Here is a 16,372-nt window from a genome sequence, read left to right on the forward strand (position 1 = left end):
GAGCCCCGCAGGTCACCCCATCTTGGATTCCCCTAGGTCTTTAGTTTTCAGAAATGCACAGGTTTGGTAGGTTTCCCTAGGTGCCGGCTGAGCTAGAAGCCAAAATCTACAGGTAGGCACTTCGCAAAAAACACCTCTGTTTTCTTCCAAAAATTTGGATGTGTCCACGTTGCGCTTTGGGGCGTTTCCTGTCGCGGGCGCTAGGCCTACCCACACAAGTGAGGTATCATTTTTATCGGGAGACTTGGGGGAACGCTGGGTGAAAGGAAATTTGTGGCTCCTCTCAGATTCCAGAACTTTCTGCCACAGAAATGTGAGGAACATGTGTTTTTTTTGCCAAATTTTGAGGTTTGCAAAGGATTCTGGGTAACAGAACCTGGTTCGAGCCCCGCAAGTCACCCCATCTTGGATTCCCCTAGGTCTCTAGTTTTCAGAAATGCACAGGTTCGGTAGGTTTCCCTAGGTGCCGGCTGAGCTAGAGGTCAAAATCTACAGGTAGGCACTTCGCAAAAAACACCTCTGTTTTCTTCCAAAAATGTGGATGTGTCCACGTTGCGCTTTGGGGCGTTTCCTGTAGCGGGCGCTAGGCCTACCCACACAAGTGAGGTATCATTTTTATCGGGAGACTTGAGGGAACGCTGAGTGGAAGGAAATTTGTGGCTCCTCTCAGATTCCAGAACTTTCTGCCACAGAAATGTGAGGAACATGTGTTTTTTTTGCCAAATTTTGAGGTTTGCAAAGGATTCTGGGTAACAGAACCTGGTCCGAGCCCCGCAAGTTACCCCATCTTGGATTCCCCTAGGTCTCTAGTTTTCAGAAATGCACAGGTTTGGTAGGTTTCCCTAGGTGCTGGCTGAGCTAGAGGCCAAAATCTACAAGTAGGCACTTCGCAAAAAACACCTCTGTTTTCTTCCAAAAATTTGGATGTGTCCACGTTGCGCTTTGGGCCGTTACCTGTCGCGGGCGCTAGACCTACCCACACAAGTGAGGTATAATTTTTTTTGGGACACTTGAGGGAACGCTGCGTGGAAGGAAATTTGTGGCTCCTCTCAGATTCCAGAACTTTCTGCCACAGAAATGTGAGGAACATGTGTTTTTTTAGCCAAATTTTGAGGTTTGCAAAGGATTCTGGGTAACAGAACCTGGTCCGAGCCCCGCAATCACCCCTCCTTGGTTTCCCCTAGGTCTCTAGTTTTCAGAAATGCACAGGTTTGGTAGGTTTCCCTAGGTGCCGGCTGAGCTAGAGGCCAAAATCTACAGGTAGGCACTTCGCAAAAAACACCTCTGTTTTCTTCCAAAAATTTGGATGTGTCCATGTTGCGCTTTGGGGCGCTTCCTGTCGCGGGCGCTAGGCCTACCCACACAAGTGAGGTATCATTTTTATCGGGAGACTTGGGGGAACGCTGGGTGGAAGGAAATTTGTGGCTCCTCTCAGATTCCAGAACTTTCTGCCACAGAAATGTGAGGAACATGTGTTTTTTTAGCCAAATTTTGAGGTTTGCAAAGGATTCTGGGTAACAGAACCTGGTCCGAGCCCCGCAAGTCACCCAATCTTGGATTCCCCTAGGTCTTTAGTTTTCAGAAATGCACAGGTTTGGTAGGTTTCCCTAGGTGCCGGATGAGCTAGAGGCCAAAATCTACAGGTAGGCACTTCGCAAAAAACACCTCTGTTTTCTTCCAAAAATTTGGATGTGTCCACGTTGCGCTTTGGGGCGTTTCCTGTCGCGGGCGCTAGGCCTACCCACACAAGTGAGGTATCATTTTTATCGGGAGACTTGGGGGAACGCTGCGTAGAAGGAAATTTGTGGCTCCTCTCAGATTCCAGAACTTTCTGCCACAGAAATGTGAGGAACATGTGTTTTTTTAGCCAAATTTTGAGGTTTGCAAAGGATTCTGGGTAACAGAACCTGGTCTGAGCCCCGCAAGTCACCCCATCTTGGATTCCCCTAGGTCTTTAGTTTTCAGAAATGCACAGGTTTGGTAGGTTTCCCTAGGTGCCGGCTGAGCTAGAAGCCAAAATCTACAGGTAGGCACTTCGCAAAAAACACCTCTGTTTTCTTCCAAAAATTTGGATGTGTCCACGTTGCGCTTTGGGGCGTTTCCTGTCGCGGGCGCTAGGCCTACCCACACAAGTGAGGTATCATTTTTATCGGGAGACTTGGGGGAACGCTGGGTGAAAGGAAATTTGTGGCTCCTCTCAGATTCCAGAACTTTCTGCCACAGAAATGTGAGGAACATGTGTTTTTTTAGCCAAATTTTGAGGTTTGCAAAGGATTCTGGGTAACAGAACCTGGTTCGAGCCCCGCAAGTCACCCCATCTTGGATTCCCCTAGGTCTCTAGTTTTCAGAAATGCACAGGTTCGGTAGGTTTCCCTAGGTGCCGGCTGAGCTAGAGGTCAAAATCTACAGGTAGGCACTTCGCAAAAAACACCTCTGTTTTCTTCCAAAAATGTGGATGTGTCCACGTTGCGCTTTGGGGCGTTTCCTGTAGCGGGCGCTAGGCCTACCCACACAAGTGAGGTATCATTTTTATCGGGAGACTTGAGGGAACGCTGAGTGGAAGGAAATTTGTGGCTCCTCTCAGATTCCAGAACTTTCTGCCACAGAAATGTGAGGAACATGTGTTTTTTTAGCCAAATTTTGAGGTTTGCAAAGGATTCTGGGTAACAGAACCTGGTCCGAGCCCCGCAAGTTACCCCATCTTGGATTCCCCTAGGTCTCTAGTTTTCAGAAATGCACAGGTTTGGTCGGTTTTCCTAGGTGCCGGCTGAGCTAGAGGCCAAAATCTACAAGTAGGCACTTCGCAAAAAACACCTCTGTTTTCTTCCAAAAATTTGGATGTGTCCACGTTGCGCTTTGGGGCGTTTCCTGTCGCGGGCGCTAGGCCTACCCACACAAGTGAGGTATCATTTTTATCGGGAGACTTGGGGGAACGCTGCGTAGAAGGAAATTTGTGGCTCCTCTCAGATTCCAGAACTTTCTGCCAAAGAAATGTGAGGAACATGTGTTTTTTTAGCCAAATTTTGAGGTTTGCAAAGGATTCTGGGTAACAGAACCTGGTCCGAGCCCCGCAATCACCCCTCCTTGGATTCCCCTAGGTCTCTAGTTTTCAGAAATGCACAGGTTTGGTAGGTTTCCCTAGGTGCCGGCTGAGCTAGAGGCCCAAATCTACAGGTAGGCACTTCGCAAAAAACACCTCTGTTTTCTTCCAAAAATTTGGATGTGTCCACGTTGCGCTTTGGGGCGTTTCCTGTCGCGGGCGCTAGGCCTACCCACACAAGTGAGGTATCATTTTTATCGGGAGACTTGGGGGAACGCTGCGTAGAAGGAAATTTGTGGCTCCTCTCAGATTCCAGAACTTTCTGCCAAAGAAATGTGAGGAACATGTGTTTTTTTAGCCAAATTTTGAGGTTTGCAAAGGATTCTGGGTAACAGAACCTGGTCCGAGCCCCGCAATCACCCCTCCTTGGATTCCCCTAGGTCTCTAGTTTTCAGAAATGCACAGGTTTGGTAGGTTTCCCTAGGTGCCGGCTGAGCTAGAGGCCAAAATCTACAGGTAGGCACTTCGCAAAAAACACCTCTGTTTTCTTCCAAAAATTTGGATGTGTCCACGTTGCGCTTTGGGGCGTTTCCTGTCGCGGGCGCTAGGCCTACCCACACAAGTGAGGTATCATTTTTATCGGGAGACTTGGGGGAACGCTGGGTGGAAGGAAATTTGTGGCTCCTCTCAGATTCCAGAACTTTCTGCCACAGAAATGTGAGGAACATGTGTTTTTTTAGCCAAATTTTGAGGTTTGCAAAGGATTCTGGGTAACAGAACCTGGTCCGAGCCCCGCTAGTCACCCCATCTTGGATTCCCCTAGGTCTTTAGTTTTCAGAAATGCACAGGTGTGGTAGCTTTCCCTAGGGGCCGGCTGAGCTAGAAGCCAAAATCTACAGGTAGGCACTTCGCAAAAAACACCTCTGTTTTCTTCCCAAAATTTTGATGTGTCCACGTTGCGCTTTGGGGCGTTTCCTGTCGCGGGCGCTAGGCCTACCCACACAAGTGAGGTATCATTTTTATCGGGAGACTTGGGGGAATGCTGGGTGGAAGGAAATTTGTCGCTCCTCTCAGATTCCAGAACTTTCTGCCACAGAAATTTGAGGAACATGTGTTTTTTTAACCAAATTTTGAGGTTTGCAAAGGATTCTGGGTAACAGAACCTGGTCCGAGCCCCGCAAGTCACCCCATCTTGGATTCCCCTAGGTCTTTAGTTTTCAGAAATGCAGAGGTTTGGTAGGTTTCCCTAGGTGCCGGACGAGCTAGAGGCCAAAATCTACAGGTAGGCACTTCGCAAAAAACACCTCTGTTTTCTTCCAAAAATTTGGATGTGTCCACGTTGCGCTTTGGGGCGTTTCCTGTCGCGGGCGCTAGGCCTACCCACACAAGTGAGGTATCATTTTTATCGGGAGACTTGGGGGAACGCTGCGTAGAAGGAAATTTGTGGCTCCTCTCATATTCCAGAACTTTCTGCCACAGAAATGTGAGGAACATGTGTTTTTTTGGCCAAATTTTGAGGTTTGCACAGGATTCTGGGTAACAGAACCTGGTCCGAGCCCCGCAAGTCACCCCATCTTGGATTCCCCTAGGTCTTTAGTTTTCAGAAATGCACAGGGGTGGTAGCTTTCCCTAGGGGCCGGCTGAGCTAGAGGCCAAAATCTACAGGTAGGCACTTCGCAAAAAACACCTCTGTTTTCTTCCAAAAATTTTTATGTGTCCACTTTGCGCTTTGGGGCGTTTCCTGTCGCGGGCGCTAGGCCTACCCACACAAGTGAGGTATCATTTTTATCGGGAGACTTGGGGGAACGCTGGGTGAAAGGAAATTTGTGGCTCCTCTCAGATTCCAGAACTTTCTGCCACAGAAATGTGAGGAACATGTGTTTTTTTAGCCAAATTTTGAGGTTTGCAAAAGATTCTGGGTAACAGAACCTGGTTCGAGCCCCGCAAGTCACCCCATCTTGGATTCCCCTAGGTCTCTAGTTTTCAGAAATGCACAGGTTTGGTAGGTTTCCCTAGGTGCCGGCTGAGCTAGAGGTCAAAATCTACAGGTAGGCACTTCGCAAAAAACACCTCTGTTTTCTTCCAAAAATGTGGATGTGTCCACGTTGCGCTTCGGGGCGTTTCCTGTAGCGGGCGCTAGGCCTACCCACACAAGTGAGGTATCATTTTTATCGGGAGACTTGGGGGAACGCTGGGTGGAAGGAAATTTGTGGCTCCTCTCAGATTAAAGAACTTTCTGCCACAGAAATGTGAGGAACATGTGTTTTTTTAGCCAAATTTTGAGGTTTGCAAAGGATTCTGGGTAACAGAACCTGGTCCGAGCCCCGCAATCACCCCTCCTTGGATTCCCCTAGGTCTCTAGTTTTCAGAAATGCACAGGTTTGGTAGGTTTCCCTAGGTGCCGGCTGAGCTAGAGGCCAAAATCTACAGGTAGGCACTTCGCAAAAAACACCTCTGTTTTCTTCCAAAAATTTGGATGTGTCCACGTTGCGCTTTGGGGCGTTTCCTGTCGCGGGCGCTAGGCCTACCCACACAAGTGAGGTATCATTTTTATCGGGAGACTTGGGGGAACGCTGGGTGGAAGGAAATTTGTGGCTCCTCTCAGATTCCAGAACTTTCTGCCACAGAAATGTGAGGAACATGTGTTTTTTTAGCCAAATTTTGAGGTTTGCAAAGGATTCTGGGTAACAGACCCTGGTCGGAGCCCCGCAAGTCACCCCATCTTGGATTCCCCTAGGTCTTTAGTTTTCAGAAATGCACAGGTGTGGTAGCTTTCCCTAGGGGCCGGCTGAGCTAGAAGCCAAAATCTACAGGTAGGCACTTCGCAAAAAACACATCTGTTTTCATCCCAAAATTTTGATGTGTCCACGTTGCGCTTTGGGGCGTTTCCTGTCGCGGGCGCTAGGCCTACCCACACAAGTGAGGTATCATTTTTATCGGGAGACTTGGGGGAATGCTGGGTGGAAGGAAATTTGTGGCTCCTCTCAGATTCCAGAACTTTCTGCCACAGAAATTTGAGGAACATGTGTTTTTTTAGCCAAATTTTGAGGTTTGCAAAGGATTCTGGGTAACAGAACCTGGTCCGAGCCCCGCAAGTAACCCCATCTTGGATTCCCCTAGGTCTTTAGTTTTCAGAAATGCAGAGGTTTGGTAGGTTTCCCTAGGTGCCGGACGAGCTAGAGGCCAAAATCTACAGGTAGGCACTTCGCAAAAAACACCTCTGTTTTCTTCCAAAAATTTGGATGTGTCCACGTTGCGCTTTGGGGCGTTTCCTGTCGCGGGCGCTAGGCCTACCCACACAAGTGAGGTATCATTTTTATCGGGAGACTTGGGGGAACGCTGCGTAGAAGGAAATTTGTGGCTCCTCTCATATTCCAGAACTTTCTGCCACAGAAATGTGAGGAACATGTGTTTTTTTGGCCAAATTTTGAGGTTTGCACAGGATTCTGGGTAACAGAACCTGGTCCGAGCCCCGCAAGTCACCCCATCTTGGATTCCCCTAGGTCTTTAGTTTTCAGAAATGCACAGGTGTGGTAGCTTTCCCTAGGGGCCGGCTGAGCTAGAGGCCAAAATCTACAGGTAGGCACTTCGCAAAAAACACCTCTGTTTTCTTCCAAAAATTTTTATGTGTCCACGTTGCGCTTTGGGGCGTTTCCTGTCGCGGGCGCTAGGCCTACCCACACAAGTGAGGTATCATTTTTATCGGGAAACTTGGGGGAACGCTGGGTGAAAGGAAATTTGTGGCTCCTCTCAGATTCCAGAACTTTCTGCCACAGAAATGTGAGGAACATGTGTTTTTTTAGCCAAATTTTGAGGTTTGCAAAGGATTCTGGGTAACAGAACCTGATTCGAGCCTGCAAGTCACCCCATCTTGGATTCCCCTAGGTCTCTAGTTTTCAGAAATGCACAGGTTTGGTAGGTTTCCCTAGGTGCCGGCTGAGCTAGAGGTCAAAATCTACAGGTAGGCACTTCGCAAAAAACACCTCTGTTTTCTTCCAAAAATGTGGATGTGTCCACGTTGCGCTTCGGGGCGTTTCCTGTAGCGGGCGCTAGGCCTACCCACACAAGTGAGGTATCATTTTTATCGGGAGACTTGGGGGAACGCTGGGTGGAAGGAAATTTGTGGCTCCTCTCAGATTCCAGAACTTTCTGCCACAGAAATGTGAGGAACATGTGTTTTTTTAGCCAAATTTTGAGGTTTGCAAAGGATTCTGGGTAACAGAACCTGGACCGAGCCCCGCAAGTCACCCCATCTTGGATTCCCCTAGGTCTTTAGTTTTCAGAAATGCACAGGTTTGGTAGGTTTCCCTAGGTGCCGGACGAGCTAGAGGCCAAAATCTACAGGTAGGCACTTCGCAAAAAACACCTCTGTTTTCTTCCAAAAATTTGGATGTGTCCACGTTGCGCTTTGGGGCGTTTCCTGTCGCGGGCGCTAGGCCTACCCACACAAGTGAGGTATCATTTTTATCGGGAGACTTGGGGGAACGCTGCGTAGAAGGAAATTTGTGGCTCCTCTCATATTCCAGAACTTTCTGCCACAGAAATGTGAGGAACATGTGTTTTTTTGGCCAAATTTTGAGGTTTGCACAGGATTCTGGGTAACAGATCCTGGTCCGAGCCCCGCAAGTCACCCCATCTTGGATTCCCCTGGGTCTTTAGTTTTCAGAAATGCACAGGTGTGGTAGCTTTCCCTAGGGGCCGGCTGAGCTAGAAGCCAAAATCTACAGGTAGGCACTTCGCAAAAAACACCTCTGTTTTCTTCCCAAAATTTTGATGTGTCCACGTTGTGCTTTGGGGCGTTTCCTGTCGCGGGCGCTAGGCCTACCCACACAAGTGAGGTATCATTTTTATCGGGAGACTTGGGGGAATGCTGGGTGGAAGGAAATTTGTGGCTCCTCTCAGATTCCAGAACTTTCTGCCACAGAAATTTGAGGAACATGTGTTTTTTTAGCCTAATTTTGAGGTTTGCAAAGGATTCTGGGTAACAGAACCTGGTCCGAGCCCCGCAAGTCACCCCATCTTGGATTCCCCTAGGTCTTTAGTTTTCAGAAATGCACAGGTTTGGTAGGTTTCCCTAGGTGCCGGACGAGCTAGAGGCCAAAATCTACAGGTAGGCACTTCGCAAAAAACACCTCTGTTTTCTTCCAAAAATGTGGATGTGTCCACGTTGCGCTTCGGGCGTTTCCTGTAGCGGGCGCTAGGCCTACCCACACAAGTGAGGTATCATTTTTATCGGGAGACTTGGGGGAACGCTGGGTGGAAGGAAATTTGTGGCTCCTCTCAGATTCCAGAACTTTCTGCCACAGAAATGTGAGGAACATGTGTTTTTTTAGCCAAATTTTGAGGTTTGCAAAGGATTCTGGGTAACAGAACCTGGTCCGAGCCCCGCAAGTCACCCCATCTTGGATTCCCCTAGGTCTTTAGTTTTCAGAAATGCACAGGTTTGATAGGTTTCCCTAGGTGCCGGACGAGCTAGAGGCCAAAATCTACAGGTAGGCACTTCGCAAAAAACACCTCTGTTTTCTTCCAAAAATTTGGATGTGTCCACGTTGCGCTTTGGGGCGTTTCCTGTCGCGGGCGCTAGGCCTACCCACACAAGTGAGGTATCATTTTTATCGGGAGACTTGGGGGAATGCTGCGTAGAAGGAAATTTGTGGCTCCTCTCATATTCCAGAACTTTCTGCCACAGAAATGTGAGGAACATGTGTTTTTCTAGCCAAATTTTGAGGTTTGCAAAGGATTCTGGGTAACAGAACCTGGTCCGAGCCCCGCAAGTCACCCCATCTTGGATTCCCCTGGGTCTTTAGTTTTCAGAAATGCACAGGTGTGGTAGCTTTCCCCAGGGGCCGGCTGAGCTAGAAGCCAAAATCTACAGTAGGCACTTCGCAAAAAACACCTCTGTTTTCTTCCCAAAATTTTGATGTGTCCACGTTGCGCTTTGGGGCGTTTCCTGTCGCGGGCGCTAGGCCTACCCACACAAGTGAGGTATCATTTTTATCGGGAGACTTGGGGGAACGCTGGGTGAAAGGAAATTTGTGGCTCCTCTCAGATTCCAGAACTTTCTGCCACAGAAATGTGAGGAACATGTGTTTTTTTAGCCAAATTTTGAGGTTTGCAAAGGATTCTGGGTAACAGAACCTGGTCCGAGCCCCGCAAGTTACCCCATCTTGGATTCCCCTAGGTCTCTAGTTTTCAGAAATGCACAGGTTTGGTCGGTTTCCCTAGGTGCCGGCTGAGCTAGAGGCCAAAATCTACAAGTAGGCACTTCGCAAAAAACACCTCTGTTTTCTTCCAAAAATTTGGATGTGTCCACGTTGCGCTTTGGGGCGTTTCCTGTCGCGGGCGCTAGGCCTACCCACACAAGTGAGGTATCATTTTTATCGGGAGACTTGGGGGAACGCTGCGTAGAAGGAAATTTGTGGCTCCTCTCAGATTCCAGAACTTTCTGCCAAAGAAATGTGAGGAACATGTGTTTTTTTAGCCAAATTTTGAGGTTTGCAAAGGATTCTGGGTAACAGAACCTGGTCCGAGCACCGCAATCACCCCTCCTTGGATTCCCCTAGGTCTCTAGTTTTCAGAAATGCACAGGTTTGGTAGGTTTCCCTAGGTGCCGGCTGAGCTAGAGGCCAAAATCTACAGGTAGGCACTTCGCAAAAAACACCTCTGTTTTCTTCCAAAAATGTGGATGTGTCCACGTTGCGCTTCGGGGCGTTTCCTGTAGCGGGCGCTAGGCCTACCCACACAAGTGAGGTATCATTTTTATCGGGAGACTTGAGGGAACGCTGAGTGGAAGGAAATTTGTGGCTCCTCTCAGATTCCAGAACTTTCTGCCACAGAAATGTGAGGAACATGTGTTTTTTTAGCCAAATTTTGAGGTTTGCAAAGGATTCTGGGTAACAGAACCTGGTCCGAGCCCCGCAAGTTACCCCATCTTGGATTCCCCTAGGTCTCTAGTTTTCAGAAATGCACAGGTTTGGTAGGTTTCCCTAGGTGCTGGCTGAGCTAGAGGCCAAAATCTACAAGTAGGCACTTCGCAAAAAACACCTCTGTTTTCTTCCAAAAATTTGGATGTGTCCACGTTGCCCTTTGGGCCGTTTCCTGTCGCGGGCGCTAGACCTACCCACACAAGTGAGGTATCATTTTTTTCGGGAGACTTGAGGGAACGCTGCGTGGAAGGAAATTTGTGGCTCCTCTCAGATTCCAGAACTTTCTGCCACAGAAATGTGAGGAACATGTGTTTTTTTAGCCAAATTTTGAGGTTTGCAAAGGATTCTGGGTAACAGAACCTGGTCCGAGCCCCGCAATCACCCCTCCTTGGTTTCCCCTAGGTCTCTAGTTTTCAGAAATGCACAGGTTTGGTAGGTTTCCCTAGGTGCCGGCTGAGCTAGAGGCCAAAATCTACAGGTAGGCACTTCGCAAAAAACACCTCTGTTTTCTTCCAAAAATTTGGATGTGTCCATGTTGCGCTTTGGGGCGCTTCCTGTCGCGGGCGCTAGGCCTACCCACACAAGTGAGGTATCATTTTTATCGGGAGACTTGGGGGAACGCTGCGTAGAAGGAAATTTGTGGCTCCTCTCAGATTCCAGAACTTTCTGCCACAGAAATGTGAGGAACATGTGTTTTTTTAGCCAAATTTTGAGGTTTGCAAAGGATTCTGGGTAACAGAACCTGGTCCGAGCCCCGCAAGTCACCCCATCTTGGATTCCCCTAGGTCTTTAGTTTTCAGAAATGCACAGGTTTGGTAGGTTTCCCTAGGTGCCGGCTGAGCTAGAAGCCAAAATCTACAGGTAGGCACTTCGCAAAAAACACCTCTGTTTTCTTCCAAAAATTTGGATGTGTCCACGTTGCGCTTTGGGGCGTTTCCTGTCGCGGGCGCTAGGCCTACCCACACAAGTGAGGTATCATTTTTATCGGGAGACTTGGGGGAACGCTGGGTGAAAGGAAATTTGTGGCTCCTCTCAGATTCCAGAACTTTCTGCCACAGAAATGTGAGGAACATGTGTTTTTTTAGCCAAATTTTGAGGTTTGCAAAGGATTCTGGGTAACAGAACCTCGTCCGAGCCCCGCAAGTTACCCCATCTTGGATTCCCCTAGGTCTCTAGTTTTCAGAAATGCACAGGTTTGGTCGGTTTCCCTAGGTGCTGGCTGAGCTAGAGGCCAAAATCTACAAGTAGGCACTTCGCAAAAAACACCTCTGTTTTCTTCCAAAAATTTGGATGTGTCCACGTTGCGCTTTGGGCCGTTTCCTGTCGCGGGTGCTAGACCTACCCACACAAGTGAGGTATCATTTTTTTCGGGAGACTTGGGGGAACGCTGCGTAGAAGGAAATTTGTGGCTCCTCTCAGATTCCAGAACTTTCTGCCAAAGAAATGTGAGGAACATGTGTTTTTTTAGCCAAATTTTGAGGTTTGCAAAGGATTCTGGGTAACAGAACCTGGTCCGAGCCCCGCAATCACCCCTCCTTGGATTCCCCTAGGTCTCTAGTTTTCAGAAATGCACAGGTTTGGTAGGTTTCCCTAGGTGCCGGCTGAGCTAGAGGCCAAAATCTACAGGTAGGCACTTCGCAAAAAAACCCTCTGTTTTCTTCCTAAAATGTGGATGTGTCCATGTTGCGCTTTGGGGCGTTTCCTGTCGCGGGCGCTAGGCCTACCCACACAAGTGAGGTATCATTTTTATCGGGAGACTTGAGGGAACGCTGCGTGGAAGGAAATTTGTGGCTCCTCTCAGATTCCAGAACTTTCTGCCACAGAAATGTGAGGAACATGTGTTTTTTTAGCCAAATTTTGAGGTTTGCAAAGGATTCTGGGTAACAGAACCTGGTCCGAGCCCCGCAAGTTACCCCATCTTGGATTCCCCTAGGTCTCTAGTTTTCAGAAATGCACAGGTTTGGTAGGTTTCCCTAGGTGCTGGCTGAGCTAGAGGCCAAAATCTACAAGTAGGCACTTCGCAAAAAACACCTCTGTTTTCTTCCAAAAATTTGGATGTGTCCACGTTGCGCTTTGGGCCGTTACCTGTCGCGGGCGCTAGACCTACCCACACAAGTGAGGTATAATTTTTTTTGGGAGACTTGAGGGAACGCTGCGTGGAAGGAAATTTGTGGCTCCTCTCAGATTCCAGAACTTTCTGCCACAGAAATGTGAGGAACATGTGTTTTTTTAGCCAAATTTTGAGGTTTGCAAAGGATTCTGGGTAACAGAACCTGGTCCGAGCCCCGCAATCACCCCTCCTTGGTTTCCCCTAGGTCTCTAGTTTTCAGAAATGCACAGGTTTAGTAGGTTTCCCTAGGTGCCGGCTGAGCTAGAGGCCAAAATCTACAGGTAGGCACTTCGCAAAAAACACCTCTGTTTTCTTCCAAAAATTTGGATGTGTCCATGTTGCGCTTTGGGGCGCTTCCTGTCGCGGGCGCTAGGCCTACCCACACAAGTGAGGTATAATTTTTATCGGGAGACTTGGGGGAACGCTGGGTGGAAGGAAATTTGTGGCTCCTCTCAGATTCCAGAACTTTCTGCCACAGAAATGTGAGGAACATGTGTTTTTTTAGCCAAATTTTGAGGTTTGCAAAGGATTCTGGGTAACAGAACCTGGTCCGAGCCCCGCAAGTCACCCAATCTTGGATTCCCCTAGGTCTTTAGTTTTCAGAAATGCACAGGTTTGGTAGGTTTCCCTAGGTGCCGGATGAGCTAGAGGCCAAAATCTACAGGTAGGCACTTCGCAAAAAACACCTCTGTTTTCTTCCAAAAATTTGGATGTGTCCACGTTGCGCTTTGGGGCGTTTCCTGTCGCGGGCGCTAGGCCTACCCACACAAGTGAGGTATCATTTTTATCGGGAGACTTGGGGGAACGCTGCGTAGAAGGAAATTTGTGGCTCCTCTCAGATTCCAGAACTTTCTGCCACAGAAATGTGAGGAACATGTGTTTTTTTAGCCAAATTTTGAGGTTTGCAAAGGATTCTGGGTAACAGAACCTGGTCCGAGCCCCGCAGGTCACCCCATCTTGGATTCCCCTAGGTCTTTAGTTTTCAGAAATGCACAGGTTTGGTAGGTTTCCCTAGGTGCCGGCTGAGCTAGAAGCCAAAATCTACAGGTAGGCACTTCGCAAAAAACACCTCTGTTTTCTTCCAAAAATTTGGATGTGTCCACGTTGCGCTTTGGGGCGTTTCCTGTCGCGGGCGCTAGGCCTACCCACACAAGTGAGGTATCATTTTTATCGGGAGACTTGGGGGAACGCTGGGTGAAAGGAAATTTGTGGCTCCTCTCAGATTCCAGAACTTTCTGCCACAGAAATGTGAGGAACATGTGTTTTTTTTGCCAAATTTTGAGGTTTGCAAAGGATTCTGGGTAACAGAACCTGGTTCGAGCCCCGCAAGTCACCCCATCTTGGATTCCCCTAGGTCTCTAGTTTTCAGAAATGCACAGGTTCGGTAGGTTTCCCTAGGTGCCGGCTGAGCTAGAGGTCAAAATCTACAGGTAGGCACTTCGCAAAAAACACCTCTGTTTTCTTCCAAAAATGTGGATGTGTCCACGTTGCGCTTTGGGGCGTTTCCTGTAGCGGGCGCTAGGCCTACCCACACAAGTGAGGTATCATTTTTATCGGGAGACTTGAGGGAACGCTGAGTGGAAGGAAATTTGTGGCTCCTCTCAGATTCCAGAACTTTCTGCCACAGAAATGTGAGGAACATGTGTTTTTTTTGCCAAATTTTGAGGTTTGCAAAGGATTCTGGGTAACAGAACCTGGTCCGAGCCCCGCAAGTTACCCCATCTTGGATTCCCCTAGGTCTCTAGTTTTCAGAAATGCACAGGTTTGGTAGGTTTCCCTAGGTGCTGGCTGAGCTAGAGGCCAAAATCTACAAGTAGGCACTTCGCAAAAAACACCTCTGTTTTCTTCCAAAAATTTGGATGTGTCCACGTTGCGCTTTGGGCCGTTACCTGTCGCGGGCGCTAGACCTACCCACACAAGTGAGGTATAATTTTTTTTGGGACACTTGAGGGAACGCTGCGTGGAAGGAAATTTGTGGCTCCTCTCAGATTCCAGAACTTTCTGCCACAGAAATGTGAGGAACGTGTGTTTTTTTAGCCAAATTTTGAGGTTTGCAAAGGATTCTGGGTAACAGAACCTGGTCCGAGCCCCGCAATCACCCCTCCTTGGTTTCCCCTAGGTCTCTAGTTTTCAGAAATGCACAGGTTTGGTAGGTTTCCCTAGGTGCCGGCTGAGCTAGAGGCCAAAATCTACAGGTAGGCACTTCGCAAAAAACACCTCTGTTTTCTTCCAAAAATTTGGATGTGTCCATGTTGCGCTTTGGGGCGCTTCCTGTCGCGGGCGCTAGGCCTACCCACACAAGTGAGGTATCATTTTTATCGGGAGACTTGGGGGAACGCTGGGTGGAAGGAAATTTGTGGCTCCTCTCAGATTCCAGAACTTTCTGCCACAGAAATGTGAGGAACATGTGTTTTTTTAGCCAAATTTTGAGGTTTGCAAAGGATTCTGGGTAACAGAACCTGGTCCGAGCCCCGCAAGTCACCCAATCTTGGATTCCCCTAGGTCTTTAGTTTTCAGAAATGCACAGGTTTGGTAGGTTTCCCTAGGTGCCGGATGAGCTAGAGGCCAAAATCTACAGGTAGGCACTTCGCAAAAAACACCTCTGTTTTCTTCCAAAAATTTGGATGTGTCCACGTTGCGCTTTGGGGCGTTTCCTGTCGCGGGCGCTAGGCCTACCCACACAAGTGAGGTATCATTTTTATCGGGAGACTTGGGGGAACGCTGCGTAGAAGGAAATTTGTGGCTCCTCTCAGATTCCAGAACTTTCTGCCACAGAAATGTGAGGAACATGTGTTTTTTTAGCCAAATTTTGAGGTTTGCAAAGGATTCTGGGTAACAGAACCTGGTCTGAGCCCCGCAAGTCACCCCATCTTGGATTCCCCTAGGTCTTTAGTTTTCAGAAATGCACAGGTTTGGTAGGTTTCCCTAGGTGCCGGCTGAGCTAGAAGCCAAAATCTACAGGTAGGCACTTCGCAAAAAACACCTCTGTTTTCTTCCAAAAATTTGGATGTGTCCACGTTGCGCTTTGGGGCGTTTCCTGTCGCGGGCGCTAGGCCTACCCACACAAGTGAGGTATCATTTTTATCGGGAGACTTGGGGGAACGCTGGGTGAAAGGAAATTTGTGGCTCCTCTCAGATTCCAGAACTTTCTGCCACAGAAATGTGAGGAACATGTGTTTTTTTAGCCAAATTTTGAGGTTTGCAAAGGATTCTGGGTAACAGAACCTGGTTCGAGCCCCGCAAGTCACCCCATCTTGGATTCCCCTAGGTCTCTAGTTTTCAGAAATGCACAGGTTCGGTAGGTTTCCCTAGGTGCCGGCTGAGCTAGAGGTCAAAATCTACAGGTAGGCACTTCGCAAAAAACACCTCTGTTTTCTTCCAAAAATGTGGATGTGTCCACGTTGCGCTTTGGGGCGTTTCCTGTAGCGGGCGCTAGGCCTACCCACACAAGTGAGGTATCATTTTTATCGGGAGACTTGAGGGAACGCTGAGTGGAAGGAAATTTGTGGCTCCTCTCAGATTCCAGAACTTTCTGCCACAGAAATGTGAGGAACATGTGTTTTTTTAGCCAAATTTTGAGGTTTGCAAAGGATTCTGGGTAACAGAACCTGGTCCGAGCCCCGCAAGTTACCCCATCTTGGATTCCCCTAGGTCTCTAGTTTTCAGAAATGCACAGGTTTGGTCGGTTTTCCTAGGTGCCGGCTGAGCTAGAGGCCAAAATCTACAAGTAGGCACTTCGCAAAAAACACCTCTGTTTTCTTCCAAAAATTTGGATGTGTCCACGTTGCGCTTTGGGGCGTTTCCTGTCGCGGGCGCTAGGCCTACCCACACAAGTGAGGTATCATTTTTATCGGGAGACTTGGGGGAACGCTGCGTAGAAGGAAATTTGTGGCTCCTCTCAGATTCCAGAACTTTCTGCCAAAGAAATGTGAGGAACATGTGTTTTTTTAGCCAAATTTTGAGGTTTGCAAAGGATTCTGGGTAACAGAACCTGGTCCGAGCCCCGCAATCACCCCTCCTTGGATTCCCCTAGGTCTCTAGTTTTCAGAAATGCACAGGTTTGGTAGGTTTCCCTAGGTGCCGGCTGAGCTAGAGGCCCAAATCTACAGGTAGGCACTTCGCAAAAAACACCTCTGTTTTCTTCCAAAAATTTGGATGTGTCCACGTTGCGCTTTGGGGCGTTTCCTGTCGCGGGCGCTAGGCCTACCCACACAAGTGAGGTATCATTTTTATCGGGAGACTTGGGGGAACGCTGCGTAGAAGGAAATTTGTGGCTCCTCTCAGATTCCAGAACTT

This window comes from Pleurodeles waltl, chromosome 8 (assembly GCF_031143425.1).
Source record: "Pleurodeles waltl isolate 20211129_DDA chromosome 8, aPleWal1.hap1.20221129, whole genome shotgun sequence".
Lineage (NCBI taxonomy): Eukaryota > Metazoa > Chordata > Amphibia > Caudata > Salamandridae > Pleurodeles > Pleurodeles waltl.